The 5,724-nt window shown below is 50.0% G+C and overlaps 1 protein-coding gene across 1 annotated transcript in view; it reads right to left on the minus strand.

Annotated features, from left to right (window-relative positions):
* Nucleotides 1–3,656, minus strand: part of Msi2 (musashi RNA binding protein 2) — a 461,743-nt gene extending 458,087 nt beyond the window's left edge. Inside the window, exon 1 of the mRNA XM_050157119.1 lies at nt 3,570–3,656. The gene's annotated coding sequence lies outside the window, so the exon portion shown is untranslated. The remainder of the gene's footprint in view (nt 1–3,569) is intronic.
* Between the last annotated feature and the right edge of the window lie 2,068 nt (nt 3,657–5,724).

Consider the following 5,724-nt stretch of genomic DNA (forward strand, 5'->3'; position numbering starts at 1 on the left):
ATTAACTATAGTTATATATCATTTATATCTATATCATATAATATCTATATTTATATCTATATTATATATTATCTATTTCTATATCACCTATATACAGAGAGACAGAGACCGCAGCCAGGTCAGTTGAAAGTATCTACAAAATCATCTACTCAGGAGACTGAGGCAGGAGAGTCTCTGTTTGAGAATAGTCTGGGACTTAAGCAATAATGTCTCTCAGAATAAAAAAAAAAAAAAAACACTAAAAAGGACTAGGGCTGGGGCTGCCCCCAGAAGCACAATCTCCAGTTAGGAGCCATACGACAGCGTCTCCTAGCCAGCCAGCAACTGCACAGGACCTTCGCGTGGTCCTTGGTCCCGAGACCTCCCCTCATCCACCACCCATCCCAGCCTTCTCCCTCCCTACACGGCTCCCTATCCCCTCCCTGCTCCGTGCCTCTCCCCATGGGATCCCTTCTCCTGTATCTCTAGAGCATGATGCTTTGCTGGCCTACGACCCCTTCTGAAATTCTTAACCACTTGGCAGAACAAAAGGCTAGCGTGGAGGGCAAGCCTGCAGGGCTAATGCTGGTTTTGTTCTGTTTAGCTTTCCACACAGCAGGTCTCTAGGTAAGTTGGGGTGCACCTGTCTCCTTATGTATTTACAAGCACATGTGCCCCAGGACACAAGAAGTGGGGCCTGAGAGTTGAGGCCAGCTCTTCTGTGCCCTCACCTACGCCCTCCTCCCCTCCTCCCCCTGGGCTCAGATCCCAGTCCTGGTCTCCAGGACCCAGAGAATTCCTCTCTGGCCCCCTCCTCCTCTGAAGTGTCTTCCTTCCTGTCCTAAACTGTTGCTCTGAGTCCCCCACATCCCCAATGCTTTGCCTCGGAGGGCCCGGTTTCTTGAGTAAGTAGCAAGCCAGACAGTACAAAGGCTGAATAAACAGTCAGTAGAAATTAACTTGAATGTTCAGGGAGAAGAACAAAGACTTCCGACGTGAGCCGGGGAAGGAATCCTAATTGCCAGGGAGAGAGGGGGCGGCCCGGAGCTCTGGCTGCTGGAGACTAGGGAGCAGCGATGTTGACAGTGGAGGAGACAGGCAGGCGCGATGCTGACTTGATAAGTGGAAGAGAGAGAATTCTAATTCAAGGAAGATGCTGATAGAAAGGGAATGGAGACAGAGAGGAGGGACAGCTGAGGGCCCAAAGGCAAATGCTCCTGCCGGGTATCCCTGCCTTGGCCCCCAGCCCAGCGCAGAGGTTCTGATGAGGACCCCAACAACAGCCAAACGGACATGCGTGGAGACTCGGGGTAACGGGGCAGGTAGAGGTAACTGGCATTGTGTCCCCAGGGTGGAAGACATGATGAGCCCTATGGACCCAGAGAGCGGAGGCGAATCCCCACCCTAGGGCCCATGGAAGCAATTGGCGGGTCCTGTCCTTACTCCATCTGGGGTGAGTGCTGAGAGTGAGGCCCCAGAGCAGGGCGCCTCAGGGCAGAATCTTAAAGAGGCAGGTATTATGGAGAAGGTTCCTTAGGGACGGCCTGAGATGAGAGCATGGCCTTCTGGAACTTGCAGGGACTTGGAGGAGTCCGGAAGCTGAGGAGGCTGGACAGATGGTGCCAGGCTACTTCTGAGGAAGTGTGCGGGGAGGGGGGGGGCAGGGCTGGCTGGTTATGGCATCCATTCCAGAAATGGGACAGAAGGGAGCTTTTGGGACAATCTCCCCTAGCAGAAAGGAGGTACCCCAGGGCCTGTGGTTGGGTCTATCTGGCTAGTTTGAAAGATCTGAATAGCAGCAATTGCTGGAGGGAGGCTACGCCAGACCACCCAACATCCAGGGACCAACAGGAGGGACAGTTGGGTCCCTGCTGCTACGGGTGTCATACCAGAGTCCACATTCTTGGCTTCTGGACACAACACACATATTCGTGGCAGGAAAGTCAAGGTGATGACCCATGAGCTTGGGAAGGACCCAGGGAAGACACCAGGCTCTCCTTCTTGAGCCACCTCTGCTCCCGGGAAGGACTATACCATCGAAACCCCCTGCTTCTTTCATCTGTGCCAAAAGACATCTCCGTGCTCTGTGGCCTCTTAATTCCGTAGATGGTAAAGTGCAGAGAATTCGAGAATCAATGGGCAATTAAGGAGGTGCTGGCAGGCCCTGGCCAAGAGCATATTATTTATTTATTCAGCCAGCCACGCTCATTTTTAAAGAGCTAACTTCCATTTTGTTTCTGACACCCGAAATAAATCAAACTAAAAAACTGTATATATCACAGCTGAAAAAAAATTATTTGCATGCTATGTCACCCTTTGAAGCCTCGGTAGCGACCTGCACAAGGGATTTTTGTCAGTGTCAAAAAAAAAAAAAAAAAGATATGAATTCATTCTGCACTGGCCTTCCCTGAGGGGACAGGTGGGATCGAAAAGACAAAAATAAGGTTTTAATTCACTAGTGATTTTCCCACCCTGTCTCCAGCTTCTTTTTTGATTTCTGAGCATCCATTTTCCTGGGTCGTCTTGGGAGGGTGGCAAGATTTCAATCCATTAACACAGTAGTAGGTTGGTGAAATTTCAGAACAGCCTGAGATGTACGGCTACAATGAGGACACAAACTGCCCCCGGGGGCTCCCGGCAGAATTCCAGCTGCTATCTCACGATCTGTCGCCCTAGAGGAGGGGGGTCCCTTTAGAGAGGCCCCGCTTTCTTTCCACTACTCCCCCTGACCCCACTTGCATTTAGCCCACTTGAAAGAAAAACAGCCTTGGTACCCAGTCCATATCAGCTTCCCGTTTCGGACAGCTCCTTGGCATTAACTATACCTGCATCGGAGACCTTCTTCCACCTTCCACCCTTCTTTCCTCACCCTCGGCGTTTCCGGGTTCCTCACCCCACCCCAGCAAGCACTTTCTAGGGGCGTACTTCCCAAACTACCCCAAGGTTGATTCTAAGACAGCGGCTTTCAAACGCAAGTCTTCATCTAAACCACCTGGACAGAATGCTACACGGTTCTCATTCAGTAGGTCTGGGGGTACTAGCTGGAAATTTGCATTCCTCATAAGCTCAATAATAAGACCTCGCTAGGAGAACCTCTGTGCTCAGATAGGGATGAGGCCAAGGGAGGGAAGACCTACGGTAGCTTGTGCTGTAGCGCCATCTAGTGGCTAGAGATCGCAACAGCCGCAATCTGCCCTGTGCGTTATAGACTCACTCTACTACAAAAACTTCAAAAACATATTCTCCTTTACTGACTGACTCCAATTTTTTTTAAAGGCAGGCTTTTTACCGTTTAAGTGACCTTTTTTTCATCGTCTGAAAAATTCCAGGAGAATGGGATTATTACAAACTATGTCCTGCCCGATGTAGAAACAAAACAGGAAGTTGGGTGTTTTGAGTTTAGAAACTGTGCAACCTTTGCTAACTGTCCTCCAGAAACATCTGACCTAAGGTATAACACTGAACACATGGCAGACAGCAGAAACAGCACCCAGATTACACAGCAATTAACTCTAACCACAAGCCAAGTCACCAGAGCAACCAAGGATTCCATGTTGCTTCAACCGGGGGTGGGGGGTGGGGGGACATACCTGCTTCAGAAGAAACTGAGGCCTGGGCATGCGGCTCTGTTGATAGAGAACCTCCCTGGCTTGCGTGAAGCCCTAGGCTTGTTCTCCAGCACCACATAAATTGGCTCTAGTGGTCACACTTGTAATCCCAGTCCTGGCAGTTGGGCAGTAGATGTGGGAGGGTTAGAAATTCAAGGTCATCCTCCCTGTTTGAAGGGAGTTTGAAACTCAGACTCAAAGAACAAAAAAAAATATAAATCAAAAGGAAAGGGCAGGGTCACAAGCTCAGGGCCTGCCTCCACTCCCCGGACTACAGAGTGAGTTCAAGGCCGGCTCGGACAACTGTCTCCAAATGAAAATGTGAAAAGATTAGCAATGCAGCCTAGTGGGAGAACACGTGTGAAGTTCTGGGTTCGTGCGCCAGTACCGACCAAAAAATGTAGCTTTCAAAGTCCCGTTCTTAAGGATTTCTGGTTCAGTGGGCCTGTGCTAGGACCCAGCTGCTTGCAAGCATTTTTAAGTAAACTAAAGCAAACGGCGTGAGCCTCTAATGTGAGCCCGTCTGAAGGACTGTGAGCTCCTGCAGCAATGGTCCCCTAGTTAGCAGAAACAGTCGGGGCTGCATAGGAGACCATGCATGCATGTTCATTATTCACCCTTTACACGTCAAAGGGCTGGGGGCGGGACTGGAGAGGTAACACAGTAGTTAACAGTACTGAGTGTTCTTCCGAGGGGTCCAGGTTTGTGTTCTCGGCAGCTCACAACCATCTGTAACTCCAGTTCCAAAGGATCCGACAACTCTCTTTTGACTTCTTCAGGCACCAGGCAGGCACTCATGGGATACACAAACAGACCTGCAGGTAAAACACCCACCTACACGAACTAATACTGTTTAAGTCAAAGAAGAAACTGGGGATGTGGTTTGGTTGGTAGGTTGCCTGCCCGCCTGCCTGCCTGCCTGCCCGCCATATAGGTGTAATCCTATGCTCTCAGTGCTTGTGAATGTGTGGTTGTTTGAAAGAAAATGTCCCCCCAAATGAGGCGTGGCCTTGTTGGAGGAAGTGTGTCACTGTGAGGGAGAGCTTTGAGGTCTCTTTGGCTCAAGCTCCCTCCCTGTGACTTTCAGTTGACTTCCTGTTGCCTGCTAGATGGAGCACTCTCAGCTCCAGTTCCATGTATGGCTGCACGCCACCATATTCCCCACCATGATGACAATGGACTGAACCTCTGAAACTGCAAGTGAGCTGCCCCTATTAGATGTTTCCTGTGTGTGTATGCCAAGCCTGTTAGGGGCCACAAAGCTGAGACAAACCCAGCCTTCAGGAAGCATCTCTGAGAACGTGGGCCAGTGATTCTAAGAGATGGTGGTAGCCTATCTGGAGGCCATTCTACATTACCCTGTGGGGTCCTGGTAACCTCTGGTAAGCGAGGGACTAGGCTCAGAATCAGCTGAGTGTGGCCTTGAATCCATGTCTTCTGGGATTCAGGCTCTGCTCTCTGCGGGTGCTTGGGTGCCAAAATTCCCAAGGAACTGGGCCTACACAAGCACAAGTCACTGAGCCTGGTTCTTTATTTTAATGATCCAGAGTCTGTTCCCTTGCTCATTACCAAAGTTTGAGTACTTCCCCAGGGCTGTGGTGGTCCAGGCTCCTGGTGGAGAAACCCACAGGAACAGTCAGAACGCCTTTCCTGTTGTCCTGCCAGGGTGACCAGAGACAAGAACTCCATCCATCCCAGCACAGGCAGGCAGGACCAGCCTTCCTTGCCCAGGGTACCTGGGCTTCTCTACCATGGCCATCTGTCTCCACCAGATGTCAGCTAGGCCTGCTTCGGTTGAGAAACAGGTTAAGTTCTCACTTAGAGCATTGTCTTTGTAAAGAGACAGTAAGAAGAATCTTCAGTTGGCCCTTGTTTGTGGAACAGATTAATGACCAAGTCAAATCTGGCAAGTTTGTTAACATTCACCTTCATTTAAAATACATAGCTAGGGGCTGGAGAGATGGCTCAGAGGTTAAGAGCACTGGCTGCTCTTCCAGAGGTCCTGAGTTCAATTCCCAGCAACCACATGGTGGCTCACAACCATCTGTAATGAGATCTGGTGCCCTCTTCTGGTCTGGTGGACTACATGCAGACAGATCACTGTATACATAATAAATAAATAAATCTTTAAAAAAAA

The sequence above is a fragment of the Alexandromys fortis genome, unplaced genomic scaffold, assembly GCF_014885135.2.
Source record: "Alexandromys fortis isolate MF-2015 unplaced genomic scaffold, M_Fortis_MF-2015_v1.1 scaffold_31, whole genome shotgun sequence".
NCBI lineage: Eukaryota > Metazoa > Chordata > Mammalia > Rodentia > Cricetidae > Alexandromys > Alexandromys fortis.